The sequence below is a fragment of the Tachyglossus aculeatus genome, chromosome 10, assembly GCF_015852505.1.
Source record: "Tachyglossus aculeatus isolate mTacAcu1 chromosome 10, mTacAcu1.pri, whole genome shotgun sequence".
NCBI lineage: Eukaryota > Metazoa > Chordata > Mammalia > Monotremata > Tachyglossidae > Tachyglossus > Tachyglossus aculeatus.
In genome coordinates, this window is record NC_052075.1 from 55,137,047 (window position 1) to 55,155,541 (window position 18,495).

At 49.3% G+C, this 18,495-nt stretch overlaps 1 protein-coding gene across 1 annotated transcript in view; it reads right to left on the reverse strand.

The window, feature by feature from the left end:
* The window catches only part of DIP2B (disco interacting protein 2 homolog B), a 139,961-nt gene that overhangs the window by 44,784 nt on the left and 76,682 nt on the right, over positions 1 to 18,495 (reverse strand). The window contains exon 2 of the mRNA XM_038752224.1: positions 10,412 to 10,483. The gene's annotated coding sequence lies outside the window, so the exon portion shown is untranslated. The remainder of the gene's footprint in view (positions 1 to 10,411; positions 10,484 to 18,495) is intronic.

The following is an 18,495-nucleotide window of genomic DNA, read 5'->3' on the forward strand; positions in this document are numbered from 1 at the left end:
GCCGGTCCCTACCCAACAGCGGGCTCACAGTCTAGAAGGGGGAGACAGACGACAAAACAAAGCATATTAACAAAATAAAATAAATAGAATAGTAAATGGGTACAAGTAATCAATCAATCAATCAATCAATCGTATTTATTGAGCACTTACTATGTGCAGAGCACTGTACTAAGCGCTTGGGAAGTACAAATTGGCATCACATAGAGACAGTCCCTACCCAACAGTGGGCTCACAGTCTAAAAGGGGGAGACAGAGAACAGAACGAAACATACCAACAAAATAAAATAAGTAGGATAGAAATGTACAAGTAAAATAAATAAATAAATAAATAAACAGAGTAATAAATATGTACAACCATATATACATATATACAGGTAAAATAAATAGAGCAATAAATATGTACAAACACCCCGTCGACCCCCGGCCCACATCATCCCCCTGGCCTGGAATGCTGTCCCTCCGCCCATCCGCCAAGCTAGCTCTCTTCCTCCCTTCAAGGCCCTACTGAGAGCTCACCTCCTCCAGGAGGCCTTCCCACACTGAGCCCCCTCCTTCCTCTCCCTATCTCCCCCCGCCATACCTCCTTCCCCTCCCCACAGCACCTGTATATATGTATATATGTTTGCACGTATTTATTACTCGATTGATTGTACTAAGCGCTCTGGAAAGTACCCTACAGCAATAAAGAGAGACAATTCCTGCCCACACAGAGCCTAGAGGGATTCTCCCCCTCCTCCCCCTCTCCACCCCCCCGCCTTACCTCCTTCCCCTCCCCACAGCACCTGTATATATGTTTGCACGTATTTATTACTCTATTTATTTATTTTATTTGTATATCCTTATTCTATTTATTTTACTTTGTTAATAAGTTTTGTTTTGTTGCCTGTCTCCCCCTTCTAGACTGTGAGCCCGCCGTTGGGTAGGGACCGGCTCTAGATGTTGCCAACTTGGACTTCCCAAGCGCTTAGTACAGTGCTCTGCACACAGTGAGCGCTCAATAAATAGGATTGAATGAATGAATGAATGAATATATACATATATACAGGTGCTGTGGGGAGGGGAAGGAGGTAAGGCGGGGGGGATGGGGAGAGGAAGGAGGGGGCTCAGTCTGGGAAGGCCTCCTGGACCGAGATGCCCACACCCTGCCCACCCCCAGCCCGCCCAGAGCTGGGGGCCCTGAAAATTTATCATCATCATCAATCGTATTTACTGAGCGCTTCCTATGTGCACAGCACTGTACTAAGCGCTTGGGAAGTACAAATTGGCAACATATATGGACAGTCCCTACCCAACAGTGGGCTCACAGTCTAAAAGGGGGAGACAGAGAACAAAACCAAACATACTAACAAAATAAAATAAATAGAATAGATATGTACAAGTAAAATAAATAAATAAATAAATAAATAGAGTAATAAATATGTACAAACATATACATATATATACAGGTGCTGTGGGGAAGGGAAGGAGGTAAGATGGGGGGGATGGAGAGGGGGACGAGCCTGGGGGGTGGGCCTTTATGCCCAGAGACCACCTCAACCTCCACAACTTCGGCCTTGTGAGCGGAAACGTTCTTCTCCCCCTTGGCTCCTCAACAACTGCCCTCTGTCTCCCCTGTTTCAGTTCCTGGCCTTGAACCCGGCACCGCTCCCCTCCTCTCCGCGCCCAATAAATGCCACGGGGTGGGTGGCTGAGTGATCGATCGGTGCCAGCTCCTGCCGGGCAGGGAAAGTGGCCTGCGCTGCTGCTGCCTGGACAGTGCCGGGCTCCTGGAGGGCGGGCCGTAATAACGATAACAGCATTAACTGCGGTACTTATTGGGCGCTTACTATGAGTTAAGCGCCATTCTTAAGGGACGGTCAGGTTGGACACAGTCCCTGCCTCTCTAAGGGCTCACCCTCTAAACAGGAGGGAGAACAGGTATCGGAGCCGCGTGGCTTAGTGGACGGAGCACGGACTGTGAGTCTCACGGTCACGGGTTCCAATCCCGGCTCCACCACTTGTCTGCTGCGTGACCCTGGGCAAGTCACCTCTCTGGGCCTCAGTGACCTCATCTGTGAAATGGGGACTGAGACTGCGTGCCCCACGTGGGACATGGACTGTTCCTTGTGTCCACCCCAGAGTTTAGGACGGTGCCTGGCACACAGTAAGCGCCTAACAAATACTATTTAAAAAAAAAAATCAGAGAGGTCACGGTCCCTGTCCCCCACTGGACACCGGGTCTCATTCATTCATCATCATCATCATCATCAATCATATTTATTGAGCGCTTACTATGTGCAGAGCACTGTACTAAGCGCTTGGGAAGTACAAATTGGCAACATATAGAGACAGTCCCTGCCCAACAGTGGGCTCACAGTCTAAAAGGGGGAGACAGAGAACAAAACCAAACATACTAACAAAATAAAATAAATAGAATAGATATGTACAAATAAAATAGAGTAAAAAATATGTACAAACATATATACATATATACAGGTGCTGTGGGGAAGGGAAGGAGGTAAGATGGGGGTAAGATTCATTCATTCAATCAATCGTATTTATTGAGTACTTACTGTGTGCAGAGCACTGTACTAGGTGCTTGGGAAGTCTCAGAGGGAGGAGGTGCGGGGATCTTATCCCCACTGTACAGATGAGGAGACGGAGGCCCGGAGAGGCCAAATGCCTTGTCTGAGATCACGATCGATCAATCGATCAATCAATCAAAGGTCTTTACTAAGCGCTTAGTATCTGCAGAGCCCTGTACTTGGCGCTCGGGAGCGTCCGACCCAACGGAATGAGCAGACGTGTTCCTGCCCGTAACGAGCTGACCGTCTAGAGGGGGAGGCGGGCATTAATGTGACCCGACAAGTAATTTATAACCTAGAATTTAAAAAGGTGTCCGAAAGTGCCGTGGGGTTGGGGCGAGCAGCAACTGTCCAAAGGTTGGGGATCCCCAGGGGAGGGTCAGAAGCAGGGCTGGGGCTCGAACCCGGGGGACTTGGGAGTCAGAGGTCATGGATTCGAATCCCGGCTCCGCCACTTGTCTGCCGTGTGACCTTGGGCGAGCCACTTCACTTCTCTGGGCCTCAGTTCCCTCATCTGCAAAACGGGGATTGAGACTGGGAGCCCCATGTGGGACAGGGACTGTACCCAACCCAATCTGCTTGTATTCCCCCTTCAGCGTTTAGTACAGTGTCTGATGCCTAATAAGAGTTTAAATTCATTCATTCAATCGCATTTATTGAGTGCTTACTGGGTGCAGAGCACTGTACTAAGCGCTTGGGAAGTACAAGTTGGCGACATATAGAGACAGTCCCTACCCAACAACGGGTTCACAGTCTAGAATAGGGGGACAGACAACAAAACAAATACTACAATTATTATTACTTGCCCCTCAGGCCCAAGCTTTTTCCACTTAGGCCAAGCAACCAGCCCTCCAGCACTAAAAAATTTTCAAAGCCGCACAGGTTAATAATATTTATAAAAATTGTATTAATACTTATGGTATTTGTTAAGGGCTTACTATGTGCCAGGCACTGTTCTAAGCGCTGGGGTAGTTACAAGATCATCGGGTCAGGCAAGGTCCCTGTCCGACACAGGGCCCAGTCTTAACCCCCATTTTCCAGATGAGGGAACCGAGGCTCAGAGAAGTGACGTGACGTGCCCGAGGTCACCCAGCAGACAAGCGGCAGAGCTGGGATTAGAATAATAATAATAATAATGGCATTTATTAAGCGCTTACTATGTGCAAGGCACTGTTCTAAGCGCTAGGGAGGCTACAAGCTGATCAGGTTGTCCCATGGGGGGGCTCACAGTCTTCATCCCCATTTTCCAGATGAGGTCACTGAGGCCCAGAGAAGTGAAGTGACTTGCCCAAAGTCACACAGCTGACAAGTGCTTACTGTGTGTAGAGCACTGTGCTAAGCACTTGGGAAGTGCAAGTCGGCAACATATAGAGACGGTCCCTCTATTGTACTCTCTCAACTGCTTATTAAGGTGCTTTGTACGCAGTAAGTGCTCAATACCAATTCATTTTAAAAGTATTTGATGGTTTTAAAAAGAAAAAAGTGAGACTGATTGGATATATCGTCCATTACAAGAGCCCGGGCTTTGGAGTCCGAGGTCACGGGTTCGAATCCCGACTCCGCCACTTGTCAGCTGCGTGACTTTGGTCCAGTCACTTCACTTCTCAGGGCCTCAGTCCCCTCATCTGGAAAATGGGGATTAAGTCTGTGAGCCCTACGTGGGACAACTTGATTACCTTGTATCTACCCCCAGCGCTTAGAACAGTGCTTTGCACATAGTAAGCGCTTAATAAATGCCATCATCATCATCAAGTGGTGCAGCCGGCATTTGAACCCATGACCTTCCGTCTCCCAGGCCTGGGCTCTTTCCACTAGGCCCCGCTGTTCCGCAGTAGGTCAATCAATCAATCAATCAATCGTATTGATTGAGCGCTTACTGTGTGCAGAGCACTGTACTAAGCGCTTGGGAAGTCCAAGTTGGCAACATCTAGAGACAGTCCCTACTCAACAGTGGGTTCACAGTCTAGAAGGGGGAGACAGAGACCAAAACCAAACATATTAACAAAATAAAATAAATAGAATAGATATGTACAAGTAAAATAGAGTAATAAATATGTACAAACATATATATATTCCGGAGGCCCCTTTGGGTTCGCCTGTCACGAGTCCCACTGTAAGTCGGAGGGGCTCCGGATGCGCCGTGCCGACGACCAGCTGGCCGAAAACTTTCTACGCCGACGCGAGAGAGCCCGCGAAAAGGTCCCGGAGACGGAGAAAGTGGCGCCGGCAACCCCCGTACCTCCGGACAGAGCTGAGCCGCCAAAAATAGTCCGGGGAGACCAACGAGGAAGCCGCTATTTTGGCTCCCCGGGGCCGCGTGGCGCTTGCAGGAAGGAAGCGGCGTCGGCCCCGGCAGGCGGCTTCTGGAGGGTGGGGTGGGGGGTGGCTGCGCCAGCTGCGGCTGGCAGTGCCCAGGTTCACGGCGGAGGCCGGGACATGTCTATATGTTGCCAACTTGGACTTCCCAAGCGCTTAGTTCAGTGCTCTGCACTCAGTAAGCGCTCAATAAATACGATGGAATGAATGAATGCCTGCGAGTGGGCCCACCTGACTGCACGGTGTAGTGGATAGACCACAAGCTTGGGATTTAGGTCTTGGGTTCTAATCCCGGCTCCGCTGTCTGTCTGCTGTGCGATCTTGGGCAGGTCACTTCGCTTCTCTGGGCCTCAGTTACCTCATCTGTAACTGAGACTTTTGAGCCCCAGGTGGGACAGCGACTGTGTCCAACCCAATTTACTTAAATCCACCCCAGTGCTTAGTACGACTCCTGGTATATATCAGTCAATTGTATTTATTGAGCGCTTACTGTATGCAGAGCACTGGACTAAGCGCTTGGGAAGTGCAAGCTGGCAACACATAGAGAGGGTCCCTACCCAACAGTGGGCTCACAGTCTAGAAGAATATAGTCTAGAAGCATATAGTAAGTGCTTAACAAATACCATTATTGTTATTATTATTATTATTATTAACATAAGGTCAGTGTTGCACCTCTTTGCCAGAGCCAGATTGATTGTGGTCATTAAGCATTTACTATATGCTGGGCACTCTAAGCTCTTGGTGGCAACAGAATGTGTCTGTTTATTGCTTCTAGACTGTGAACCCGTTGTCGGGTAGGGACCGTCTCTCTATGTTGCCAACTTGTATTCCCAAGTGCTTAGTGCGACTCCTGGTATATAGTAAGTGCTTAACAAATACCATTATTGTTGTTATTATTATTATTATTCTTATTAACATAAGGTCAGTGTTGCACCTCTTTGCCAGAGCCAGATTGATTGTGGTCATTAAGCATGTACTACGTGCTGGGCACTCTAAGCTCTTGGTGGCAACAGAATGTGTCTGTTTTTATTGTTTCTAGACTGTGAACCCGTTGTCGGGTAGGGACCGTCTCTCTATGTTGCCAACTTGTACTTCCCAAGTGCTTAGTACGACTCCTGGTATATAGTAAGTGCTTAACAAATACCATTATTGTTATTATTATTATTATTAACATAAGGTCAGTGTTGCACCTCTTTGCCAGAGCCAGATTGATTGTGGTCATTAAGCATTTACTATATGCTGGGCACTCTAAGCTCTTGGTGGCAACAGAATGTGTCTGTTTCTTGTTTCTAGACTGTGAACCCGTTGTCGGGTAGGGACCGTCTCTCTATGTTGCCAACTTGTACTTCCCAAGTGCTTAGTGCGACTCCTGGTATATAGTAAGTGCTTAACAAATACCATTATTGTTATTATTATTATTATTAACATAAGGCCAGTGTTGCACCTCTTTGCCAGAGCCAGATTGATTGTGGTCATTAAGCATTTACTGTATGCTGGGCACTCTAAGCTCTTTGTGGCAACAGAATGTGTCTGTTTCTTGTTTCTAGACTGTGAACCCGTTGTCGGGTAGGGACCGTCTCTCTGTGTTGCCAACTTGTACTTCCCAAGTGCTTAGTGCGACTCCTGGTATATAGTAAGTGCTTAACAAATACCATTATTGTTATTATTATTATTATTAACTTAAGGTCAGTGTTGCACCTCTTTGCCAGAGCCAGATTGATTGTGGTCATTAAGCATGTACTACGTGCTGGGCACCCTAAGCTCTTGGTGGCAACAGAATGTGTCTGTTTCTTGTTTCTAGACTGTGAACCCGTTGTCGGGTAGGGACCGTCTCTATATGTTGCCAACTTGTACTTCCCAAGTGCTTAGTGTGACCCCTGGTATATAGTAAGTGCTTAACAAATACCATTATTGTTATTATTATTATTATTATTAACTTAAGGTCAGTGTTGCACCTCTTTGCCAGAGCCAGATTGATTGTGGTCGTTAAGCATTTACTGTATGCTGGGCACTCTAAGCTCTTGGTGGCAACAGAATGTGTCTGTTTTTATTGTTTCTAGACTGTGAACCCGTTGTCGGGTAGGGACCGTCTCTCTATGTTGCCAACTTGTACTTCCCAAGTGCTTAGTACGACTCCTGGTATATAGTAAGTGCTTAACAAATACCATTATTGTTATTATTATTATAATTATTATTAACATAAGGTCAGTGTTGCACCTCTTTGCCAGAGCCAGATTGACTGTGGTCATTAAGCATTTACTATATGCTGGGCACTCTAAGCTCTTGGTGGCAACAGAATGTGTCTGTTTCTATTGTTTCTAGACTGTGAACCCGTTGTCGGGTAGGGAACGTCTCTCTATGTTGCCAACTTGTACTTCCCAAGTGCTTAGTACGACTCCTGGTATATAGTAAGTGCTTAACAAATACCATTATTGTTATTATTATTATTATTATTATTAACATAAGGTCAGTGTTGCACCTCTTTGCCAGAGCCAGATTGATTGTGGTCATTAAGCATTTACTGTATGCTGGGCACTCTAAGCTCTTTGTGGCAACAGAATGTGTCTGTTTCTTGTTTCTAGACTGTGAACCCGTTGTCGGGTAGGGACCGTCTATGTTGCCAACTTGTACTTCCCAAGTGCTTAGTGCGACTCCTGGTATATAGTAAGTGCTTAACAAATACCATTATTGTTATTATTATTATTATTAACTTAAGGTCAGTGCTGCACCTCTTTGCTGTCGGGTAGGGACCGTCTCTCTATGTTGCCAACTTGTACTTCCCAAGTGCTCAGTACGACTCTTGGTATATAGTAAGTGCTTAACAAATACCATTATTGTTATTATTATTATAATTATTATTAACATAAGGTCAGTGTTGCACCTCTTTGCCAGAGCCAGATTGATTGTGGTCGTTAAGCATTTACTATATGCTGGGCACTCTAAGCTCTTGGTGGCAACAGAATGTGTCTGTTTATTGTTTCTAGACTGTGAACCCGTTGTCGGGTAGGGACCTTCTCTCTATGTTGCCAACTTGTACTTCCCAAGCGCTTAGTCCAGTGCTCTGCACACAGTAAGCGCTCAATAAATACGATTGATTGATTGATTGATTTCTGAGCTGGGCCACGGGGGTGGGATGGGGGTGAGGGGCTCCCCGGGGACCGCAGAAGGGAGCGCTCCGATGGGTCGAGAGGCGCCGGGAGGTTTCACCTCGGCCCCTTGGGCGCCCGCTGGCCCCTCGGATCCTGGTGGAGGGCTGAGAAGGGTGCGGAGCCTGCCCACTGGGACGGTCGGGTGAACTGACCAAGGAGCCATTCATTCATTCATTCATTCATTCATTCAATCGTATTTATTGAGCGCTTACTGTGTGCAGAGCACTGTGTGCAGAGCAGAGCCGGCTTGAGGTGAGGGTTGTCGGGGGCTCAATCAATCAATCAATCATATTTATTGAGCGCTTACTGTGTGCAGAGCACTGTACTAAGCACTTGGGAAGTACAAGTTGGCAACATATAGAGAGTCCCTACCCAACAGTAGGCTCACAGTCGAAAAGGGGGAGACAGAGAACAAAACCAAACACACTAACAAAATAAAATAAATAGAATAGATATGTACAAGTAAAATAAATAAATAGAGTAATAAATATGTACAAACACATATACATATATACAGGTGCTGTGGGGAAGGGAAGGAGGTAAGACGGGGGGATGGAGAGGGGGACGAGGGGGAGAGGAAAGAAGGGGCTCAGTCTGGGAAGGCCTCCTGGAGGAGGTGAGCTCTCAGCAGGGCCTTGAAGGGAGGAAGAGAGCTAGCTTGGCGGATGGGCAGAGGGAGGGCATTCCAGGCCCGGGGGATGACGTGGGCCGGGGGTCGATGGCGGGACAGGCGAGAACGAGGCACGGTGAGGAGATTAGTGGCAGAGGAGCGGAGGGTGCGGGCTGGGCTGGAGAAGGAGAGAAGGGAGGGGAGGTAGGAGGGGGTGAGGGGATGGACAGCCTAGAAGCCCAGGGTGAGGAGTTTCTGCCTGATGCGCAGATTGATTGGTAGCCACTGGAGATTTTTGAGGAGGGGAGTAACATGCCCAGAGCGTTTCTGGACAAAGACAATCAAAGATGGGGGAGGGAAGGAGAGGACCCGGAACGCCAGACCTTCGTGGCCGAGCGCCTGCACCCACACTGTCGGCGGGCGGGGGTGTGTGGGAATGGCTGCGTGGCTCAGAGGACAGAGCCCGAGTTTTGGAGTCAATCAATCAATCAATCATATTAATTGAGCGCTTTCTGTGTGCAGAGCACTGTACTAAGCGCTTGGGAAGTACAAGTTGGCAACATATAGAGACAGTCCCTACCCAACAGCGGGCTCACAGTCTAGAAGGGGAAGACAGAGAACAAAACCAAACATATTAACAAAATAAAATAAATAGGATATGTACAGGTAAAATAAATAAATAAATATATACATATATACAGGGGTCATGGGTCATGTCATGGGCCATGGGTTCGAATCCCAGCTCTGCCAATTGTCAGCTGGGTGACTTTGGCCAAGTCACTTCACTTCTCTGGGGCTCATCTGGAAAATGGGGATTATTGACACCTATTTGTTTTGTTTTGTTGTCTGTCTCTCCCTTCTAGACTGTGAGCCCGCTGTTGGGTAGGGACCGTCTCTAGATGTTGCCGATTTGTACTTCCCAAGCGCTTAGTACAGTGCTCTGCACACAGGAAGCACTCAATAAATACTACCGCCCTACCTCCTTCCCCTCCCCACAGCACCTCTATATATGTTTGGACAGATTTATTACTCTATTTTACTTGTGCATATTTACTAGTGGAAAGAGCCCAGGCTTTGGAGTCAGAGGTAATGGGTTTGAATCTCGGCTCCGCCACATGTCTGCTGTGTGACCTTGGGCAAGTCACTTCACTTCTCTAGACTGTGAGCCCACTGTTGGGTAGGGACCGTCTCTATATGTTGCCAACTTGTACTTCCCAAGCGCTTAGTACAGTACTCTGCACACAGTAAGCGCTCAATAAATACGATTGATTGATTGATTGATTGAATGAATGATTAAGACTGTGAGCCCCCCATGGGACAACCTGATCACCTTGTAACCTCCCCTGTGCTCAGAATGGTGCTTTGCACATAGTAAGCGCTTAATAAATGCCATCATTATTATGGCCCACATGGGGCTCACAGTCCCCATTTTCCAGATGAGGGAACTGAGGCACAGGGAAGTTAAGTGACTTGTCCAAGGTCACACAGCTGATAAGTGGAGGGGCCGGGATTTGAACCCATGACCTCTGACTCCAAAGCCCGGGCTCTTTCCGCTGCTTCTCCCATCGATCGGTTGGAAGAGGACAATATAACAGACACGTCCCCAGCCCACAATGAGCGCACAGACCTTCCGTGGTTCTGGTCCCGTCCTGACCCCCCATCCCCACCCCCGACTGGGGATGTGGGGAGGAGGGGCAACTCCCAAGCGCTCAGTCCAGTGCTCTGCACACAGTAAGCGCTCAATAAATACGACTGAACGAATGAACTCTTACCTTGAACCGGAGGGACGTAAGGAGCCAGGAGCTTCGACCTTTTCTTCTCATATCCCTTCTGGGTGATGTCCCCTGAAAAGGAGACAGACAGAGCCGCGTCATGAGAGACTCGCCCCCCGCCATCTTCGCCGCTAAGGGGTCTGAACTGTTTGGCCGCCCTCAGCCGGGGTGGGGGCCCGACCAGGCCGCGTTCACGGTGGCGGAGCTGAGGGGGGGGGCCCCGAAAGTGGCACGGTTCCCGGACCCCCAGAGGAGGGTCCCCCTCTGAGGTTCGCTTTCACCGACGACCACCGGGCCCGGCCCGCTCCGGGTGGCGGGTCTCAGTTTCCCCTGGAGACGGGGAGGGGCTCCAGGGGGGCATTTTTCGGAGCGGGTCTGCCCCGAGGAGTCACCCCACGGGTGGTGGTGCCCGCTTGGCAGGGTGGCAGGGGGCGGGAGCGGCAGTCCCAACGGACCGGACAACCGGGACCGGGGTTTGCATGGTTTGAGCCAGTCACCGCTCTGGAGGAGCTGAGGGCCCCCTGGCCTGGAATGCCCTCCCTCCACACATCAATCAATCAATCGTATTTATTGAGAATAATAATAATGGTATTTGTTAAGCGCTTACTATGTGCAAAGCACTGTTCTAAGTGCTGGGGGATACCAGGTGATCAGGTTGTCCCACGGGGGGCTCACAGTCTTCATCCCCATTTTACAGATGAGGGAACTGAGGCCCAGAGAAGTTAAGTGACTTGCCCAAAGTCACACAGCTAACAAGTGGCAGAGGTGGGATTTGAACCCATGACCTGAGATTCCAAAGCCTGTGCTTAATAAATATGTACAAACATATATACATGTGCTGTGGGGAAGGGAAAGAACATCCGCCAAGCTTGCTCTCTTCCTCCCTTCAAGGCCCTACTGAGAGCTCACCTCCTCCAGGAGGTCTTCCCACACTGAGCCCCCTCCTTCCTCTCCCCCTCATCCCCCCCGCCTTACCTCCTTCCCCTCCCCACCGCACCTGCATATATGTATATATGTTTGGACGGATTTATTACTCTATTTATTTATTTATTTATTTTATTTGTACAAGTTTATTCTATTTATTTTATTTTGTTAATATGTTTTGTTTTGTTGTCTGTCTCCCCCTTCTAGACTGTGAGCCCACTGTTGGGTAGGGACCGTCTCTAGATGTTGCCAACTTGCACTTCCCAAGCGCTTAGTACAGTGCTCTGCACACTGTAAGCGCTCAATAAATACGATTGAATGAATGAATGAATGAATGGTCGCCGAAAAGAAAGCACTGCGGTGGGTACAAGTGACTCAGGTTGGACAAAGTCCCTGTCACGCTTCGGGTTCACAATGTAAGTAGGAGGGAGAAGAGGAGAACTAATAATAATAATAATAATAATGTCAAGCACTGTTCTAAGCACTGCGGTGGGTACAAGTGAATTAGTTTGGACAAAGTCCCCGTCACGCTTTGGGTTCACAATCTAAGTAGGAGGGAGAAGAGGAAAACTAATAATAATAATAATAATAATGATGTCAAACACTGTTCTAAGCGCTGTGGTGGGTACAAGTGAATTAGGTTGGACAAAGTCCCTGTCACGCTTTGGGTTCACAATGTAAGTAGGAGGGAGAAGAGGAAAACTAATAATAATAATAATAATGTCAAACACTGTTCTAAGCGCTGTGGTGGGTACAAGTGAATTAGGTTGGACAAAGTCCCTGTCACGCTTTGGGTTCACAATCTAAGTAGGAGGGAGAAGAGGAGAACTATTATAATCATAACAATGGTGTTTGTTAAGTGCTTACTATGTGCCAAGCACTGTTCTAAGCGCTGGGGAGGTTACAAGGTGATCTGGTTGTCCCACAGGGGGCTCACAGTTTTAATCCCCATTTTCCAGATGAGGGAACCGAGGCCCAGAGGAGAGAAATGACTGGCCCATGGTCACCCGGGGGACAAAGCGGCAGAGCCGGGATGAGAACCCAAGGCCTCCGATTCCCAGGCCCGGGCTCTTTCCGCTAGGCCCCGCTGTTTCGGGCGCAAGGAACACGGGATGTCCGGAACGCTTTCTCCCCATCATCCCACCAGCTGTGTCCTCTCCCCATGACCGCTCAGCTGCCCTACACCCGACTCGACGGGCCCCGGGTCCCGGTGGGACTTCCCTCTCCTCCCCCGGTGCCCGGGCAGGCGGATTTTCGACCGGTGCCATGTCGAGACTGCCCCGGCGGACCCCAGGACTCGCTCCTTTCCCGAATCCCAGCCGGACCCCTGCCCCAGGTTCCTCCGGGGAGCCTCCCGGGGGTCTGGGAGCCGCCGGGGAAGGGGGGCATCCTTGGTCTGGCCCCATCCCCCACCCTGGCCACACAATCCCGCCATTGTCGGCCTGAGGGAGCCCGTTGTCTCGGCTTCTTGTCTGAAATCTCCACAGAAAATGTCCTCCCCTCCCTCTGCGCTCCCACTTATTAGCGCTCTAATTGTACTCAAGTTCGCCAAGTATTTTGTGGGGGCTCACGGCTCTTCCGCCTGGCCCGGCTTCCCCGTGGCCTCCGCCGGTGGGGCAATTCTAGAATGAAAACGCCCTGGGAGCGTCCATTAAGTTCTCACTCTCACCCGCCGGGTGACCAAGGGCAAGTCGCTTTGCTTCTCCGGGCCTCGGTTTCTAAGTGCCGGGGAGGATACAAGATAATAATAATAATAATAATAATGATGGCATTTATTAAGCATTTACTATGTGCAAAGCACTGTTCTAAGCGCTGGGGAGGTTACAAGGTGATCGGGTTGTCCCACGTGGGGCTCAAAGTCTTCATCCCCATTTTGCAGATGAGGTCACTGAGGCCCAGAGAAGTGACTTGCCCAAAGTCACACAGCTGACAAGTGGCGGAGCCGGGATTTGAACCCATGACCACCGACTCCCAAGCCCGGGCTCTTTCCACTGAGCCACGCTGCTTCTCTTGTAGAGTCACAAGTACCTGCGCTCCATGTCGGGGAAGTGGGGGAGACACCCTTCGAAAGGAACTAAACTGGAAGCCCCTCGAGGGCAGGGAACGTGACTATCGACTCTCCCAACTCTCCTCTCCCAAGGGCTCAGCCCACAGCCGGGTTCGAATCCCGCTCCACCGCTTGTCTGCCGCGGGACCTTGAGCAAGTCACTTAACTTCTCCGCGCCGCCGTTCCTTCATCTGTAAGATGTGAATGGAGAATATATGGGCGGTCTTAATCCCCGATTTACAGATGAGGTAACTGAGGCACAGAAGCTCAGCGGCTTGCCCGAGGTCTAGACTGTGAGCCCACTGATGGGTCGGGACTGTCTCTATATGTTGCCAACTTGGACTTCCCAAGCACTTAGTCCAGTGCTCTGCACACGGTAAGCACTCAATAAATACGATCGAATGAACGAACAAAGCAGACTGTGAATGGAGAATATATGCGCAGTCTTAATCCCCAATTTACGGATGAGGTAACTGAGGCACAGAAGCTCGGCGGCTTGCCCAAGGTCTAGGGTGTGAGCCCACTGGTGGGTAGGGACCGTCTCTATATGTTGCCAACTTGGACTTCCCAAGCACTTAGTCCAGTGCTCTGCACACAGTAAGCGCTCAATATATACGATTGAATGGACGAACAAAGCAGACTGTGAATGGAGAATATATGCGCAGTCTTAATCCCCAATTTACGGATGAGGTAACTGAGGCACAGAAGCTCAGTGGCTTGCCCGAGGTCTAGACTGTGAGCCCACTGTTGGGTAGGGACCGTCTCTATATGTTGCCAACTTGGACTTCCCAAGCGCTTAGTCCAGTGCTCTGCACACAGTAGGCGCTCAATAAATACGATTGAATGGACGAACAAAGCACAATGAATGGAGAATATATGCGCTGTCTTAATCCCTGATTTACAGATGAGGTAACTGAGGCACAGAAGCTCGGCGGCTTGCCCGAGGTCTAGACTGTGAGCCCACTGCTGGGTCAGGACCGTCTCTATATGTTGCCAACTTGGACTTCCCAAGCACTTAGTCCAGTGCTCTGCACACGGTAAGGGCTCAATAAATACGATCGAATGAACGAACAAAGCAGACTGTGAATGGAGAATATATGCGCAGTCTTAATCCCCAATTTACGGATGAGGTAACTGAGGCACAGAAGATCGGCGGCTTGCCCGAGGTCTAGACCGTGAGCCCACCGTTGGGTAGGGACCGTCTCTATATGTTGCCAACTTGGACTTCCCAAGCGCTTAGTCCAGTGCTCTGCACACAGTAAGCGCTCAATAAATACGATCGAATGAACGAACAAAGCAGACTGTGAATGGAGAATATATGCTCAGTCTTAATCCCCAATTTACAGATGAGGTAACTGAGGCACAGAAGCTCGGCGACTTGCCCGAGGTCTAGACTGTGAGCCCACTGTTGGGTCGGGACTGTCTCTATATGCTGCCAACTTGGACTTCCCAAGCGCTTAGTCCAGTGCTCTGCGCACAGTAGGCACTCAATAAATACGATCGAATGAACGCACAAAGCAGACTGTGAATGGAGAATATATGCGCAGTCTTAATCCCCGGTTTACAGATGAGGTAACTGAGGCACAGAAGCTCGGCGGCTTGCCCGAGGTCTAGACTGTGAGCCCACTGGTGGGTCGGGACCGTCTCTATATGCTGCCAACTTGGACTTCCCAAGCGCTTAGTCCAGTGCTCTGCGCACAGTAGGAGCTCAATAAATACGATCGAATGAACGAACAAAGCCGACGAGCGACGGAGCCGGGATGCGCACCCACGTCCTCCGCCGACCGAGCCCGTGCGCTTTCCACCGAGCCACACTCTCCCTGGCGCTCAGTACAGCCACCCCGCACCCGCTCGGCGCCCAACTCAACCCCACCGACTGACTGCCGACGAGCCTCCCGCTCTGTCAAGGTCTCTCGGTGTGGCTTGATGAGAGAAAAGGAAACAAATCTCTCCGGTATTTTTTTTTTTTCTGGGTACAGTCCTGCTACCCTGCAGGAAATGGAAACAGTTGAATCTGAACGTAAATACGGATTTCCTCGCCGAATGGCTGCTACGGATTACATCAACAGGAAGCGAAGAAGACAATAAGAGGGGCTGCAAGCTTGTGTGGGGAGCAGGTAGCTTGTGGGGAAAGGGTTAGTAAGTCAAGCGCTTAGTACAGTGCTCTGCACACAGTGAGCGCTCAATAAATACGACTGATTGAAAGGGTGTTGGGGATGAGTGCGGCACGAATTAATCCTACGGATCCCCTCCACCTCCTTCCCCGCGGCGGGGGCCGGACCATCATCAATCGTGTTTATTGAGCGCTTACTGTGTGCAGAGCACTGTACTAAGCGCTTGGGAAGTACAAATTGGCAACATATAGAGACGGTCCCTACCCAACAGTGGGCTCACAGTCTAAAGGACCACAATCCGGGAAGGCCTTCCGCCCCAAGCCTGCCGTTCCCCGCTCCGCAAAGGCCTTGACGTTGCTTGGGAGCGCCGTCATAAAAGGCCGCACATCGGTTAAATGGTCCCCACAGCACCTGTATATATGTATATATGTTTGTACATATTTATTACTCTATTTATTTGTTTATTTTACTTGTACCTATCTATTCTATTTATTTTATCTTGTTAGTACGTTTGGTTTTGTTCTCTGTCTCCCCCTTCTAGACTGGGAGCCCACTGTTGGGTAGGGACTGTCTCTATACGGTGCCAGCTTGTACTTCCCAAGCGCTTTGTACAGTGCTCTGCACACAGTAAGCGCTCAATAAATACGATTGATTGATTGATTGATTGACTGATGGCCTTCCCCGGAGCCTGGGCTTCCGGTCGGGGGAGAATCGGGATTTTTAGAAAGCGCCGACTCTTACTGCGTGCAGGGCACTGAGCCCCTCCTCGTAATCATCATCATCATCATCATCAATCGTATTTATTGAGCGCTTACTATGTGCAGAGCACTGGACTAAGCGCTTGGGAAGTACAAATTGGCAACATATAGAGACAGTCCCTACAAAACAGTGGGCTCACAGTCTAAAAAAAATAATAATAATAATAAGTAATAATACTTATAATGATAATAATAATAATGATGATGATGGCATTTATTAAGCGCTTACTATGTGCAAAGCACTGTTCTAAGCACTGGGGAGGTTACAGGGTGATATAATGATAATGATAATAATAATAATTGTGGTATCTGTTAAGCCCTCACTATGTGCCAGACACGGTACTCAGCACTGCGCTTAGAACAGTGCTTTGCACACAGTAAGCGCTTAATAAATGCCACCATTATTATCATACAAGGCAATCGGGTTGGGCCACTGCCCCTGTCCCATCTGGGGCTCACGGTCTTCATCCCCATTTTACAGATGAGGAAAATGAGACCCGGAGAAGTAGAGTGACTTGCTCCAGGTCACACAACAGACACATGACTGTGTGGCTCAGCGGCGAAGAGCCCAGGCTTTGGAGTCAGAGGTCATGGGTTCAAGCCCCGGCTCCGCCAACTGTCAGCTGTGTGACTTTGGGCAAGTCACTTCACTTCTCTGTGCCTCAGTTACTTCATCTGTAAAATGGGGATTGAGACTGTGAGCCCCCTGTGGGACAACCTGAGCACCTTGTAACCTCGCCAGTGCTTAGAACAGTGCTTTGCACACAGTAAGCACTTAATAAATGCCACCATTATTGTCATACAAGGCAATCGGGTTGGGCCACTGTCCCTGTCCCATCTGGGGCTCACGGTCTTCATCCCCATTTTACAGATGAGGAAAATGAGACCCGGAGAAGTGGAGTGACTTGCTCCAGGTCACACAGCAGACACATTACTGCGTGGCTCAGCGGAGAAGAGCCCGGGCTTTGGAGTCAGAGGTCATGGGTTCAAGCCCCGGCTCCGCCAATTGTCAGCTGTGTGACTTTGGGCAAGTCACTTCACTTCTCTGGGCCTCAGTTCCCTCATCGGTAAAATGGGGATTGAGACTGTGAGCCCCCCGTGGGACAACCTGATCACCTTGTAACCTCCCCAGCGCTTAGAACAGTGCTTTGCATGTAGTAAGTGCTTAACAAATGCCAACATTATTATTATTATTATTATTATTATTATTATTATTATTATTCTCTCCTGTTCTCCATCTCCGGAATTCATTTCCCATCGACGCCGCCTCCTTGGGGGGGTCTGGGGAGCCACCCAGCACCACAAATCCAACCATCCATCACCAGTGTCTGCTGTATTGTTGGGTTGTCCTCTCCCCAGCTCTTAGTCCAGTGCTTTGCACATAGCAAGGGCTCCATAAATACAACTGAATGACCGAATTTGTTCACTTATTCATTCAATCGTATTTATTGAGCGCTTACTGTGTGCAAAGCACTGGACTAATGAGGCGCTAGGGGAATTACAAATGGGTTCCATTTTGATTCAGGCCTTGGAGGAGTTTACGCTCTAATAATAATAATAATGACATTTATTAAGCGCTTACGTGGCTCAGTGGAAAGAGCCCGGGCTTTGGAGTCAGAGGTCATGGGTTCAAATCCCGGCTCCACCACATGTCCAAGGTCATGGGTTCAAATCCTGACTCCGCCCCTTGTCAGCTGTGTGACTCTGGGCAAGTCACTTCCCTTCTCTGGGCCTCAGTTCCCTCATCTGGAAAATGGGGATGAAGACTGTGATCATCTTGGAACCTCCCCAGCGCTAAGAACAGTGCTTTGCACATAGTAAGCGCTTAATAAATGCCATCATCATTATTATTATTATCCCGGCTCCGCCAGTTGTCAGCTGTTTGACTTTGGGCAAGACTTCACTTCTCCGTGTCTCAGTTCCCTCATCTGTAAAATGGGGATTAAGACTGTGAGCCCCCTGTGGGGCAACCTGATCACCCTGTAACCTCCCTAGCGCTTAAAACAGTGCTTTGTGCATAGTAAGTGCATCATTACAGTAAGCACTTAATAAATGCCATTATTATTATTATTACTAAGTGACTTACCCAAAGTCACACAGCTGACAATTGGCGGAGCTGGGATTTGAACTCACGACCTCTGACTCCCAGGGCCGGGCTCTTTCCACTGAGCCATGCTGCTTCTCTAAGTGAAGTGACCTGCCTACCATCACCCAGCAGACGGGTGGCGGAGTCGGGATTAG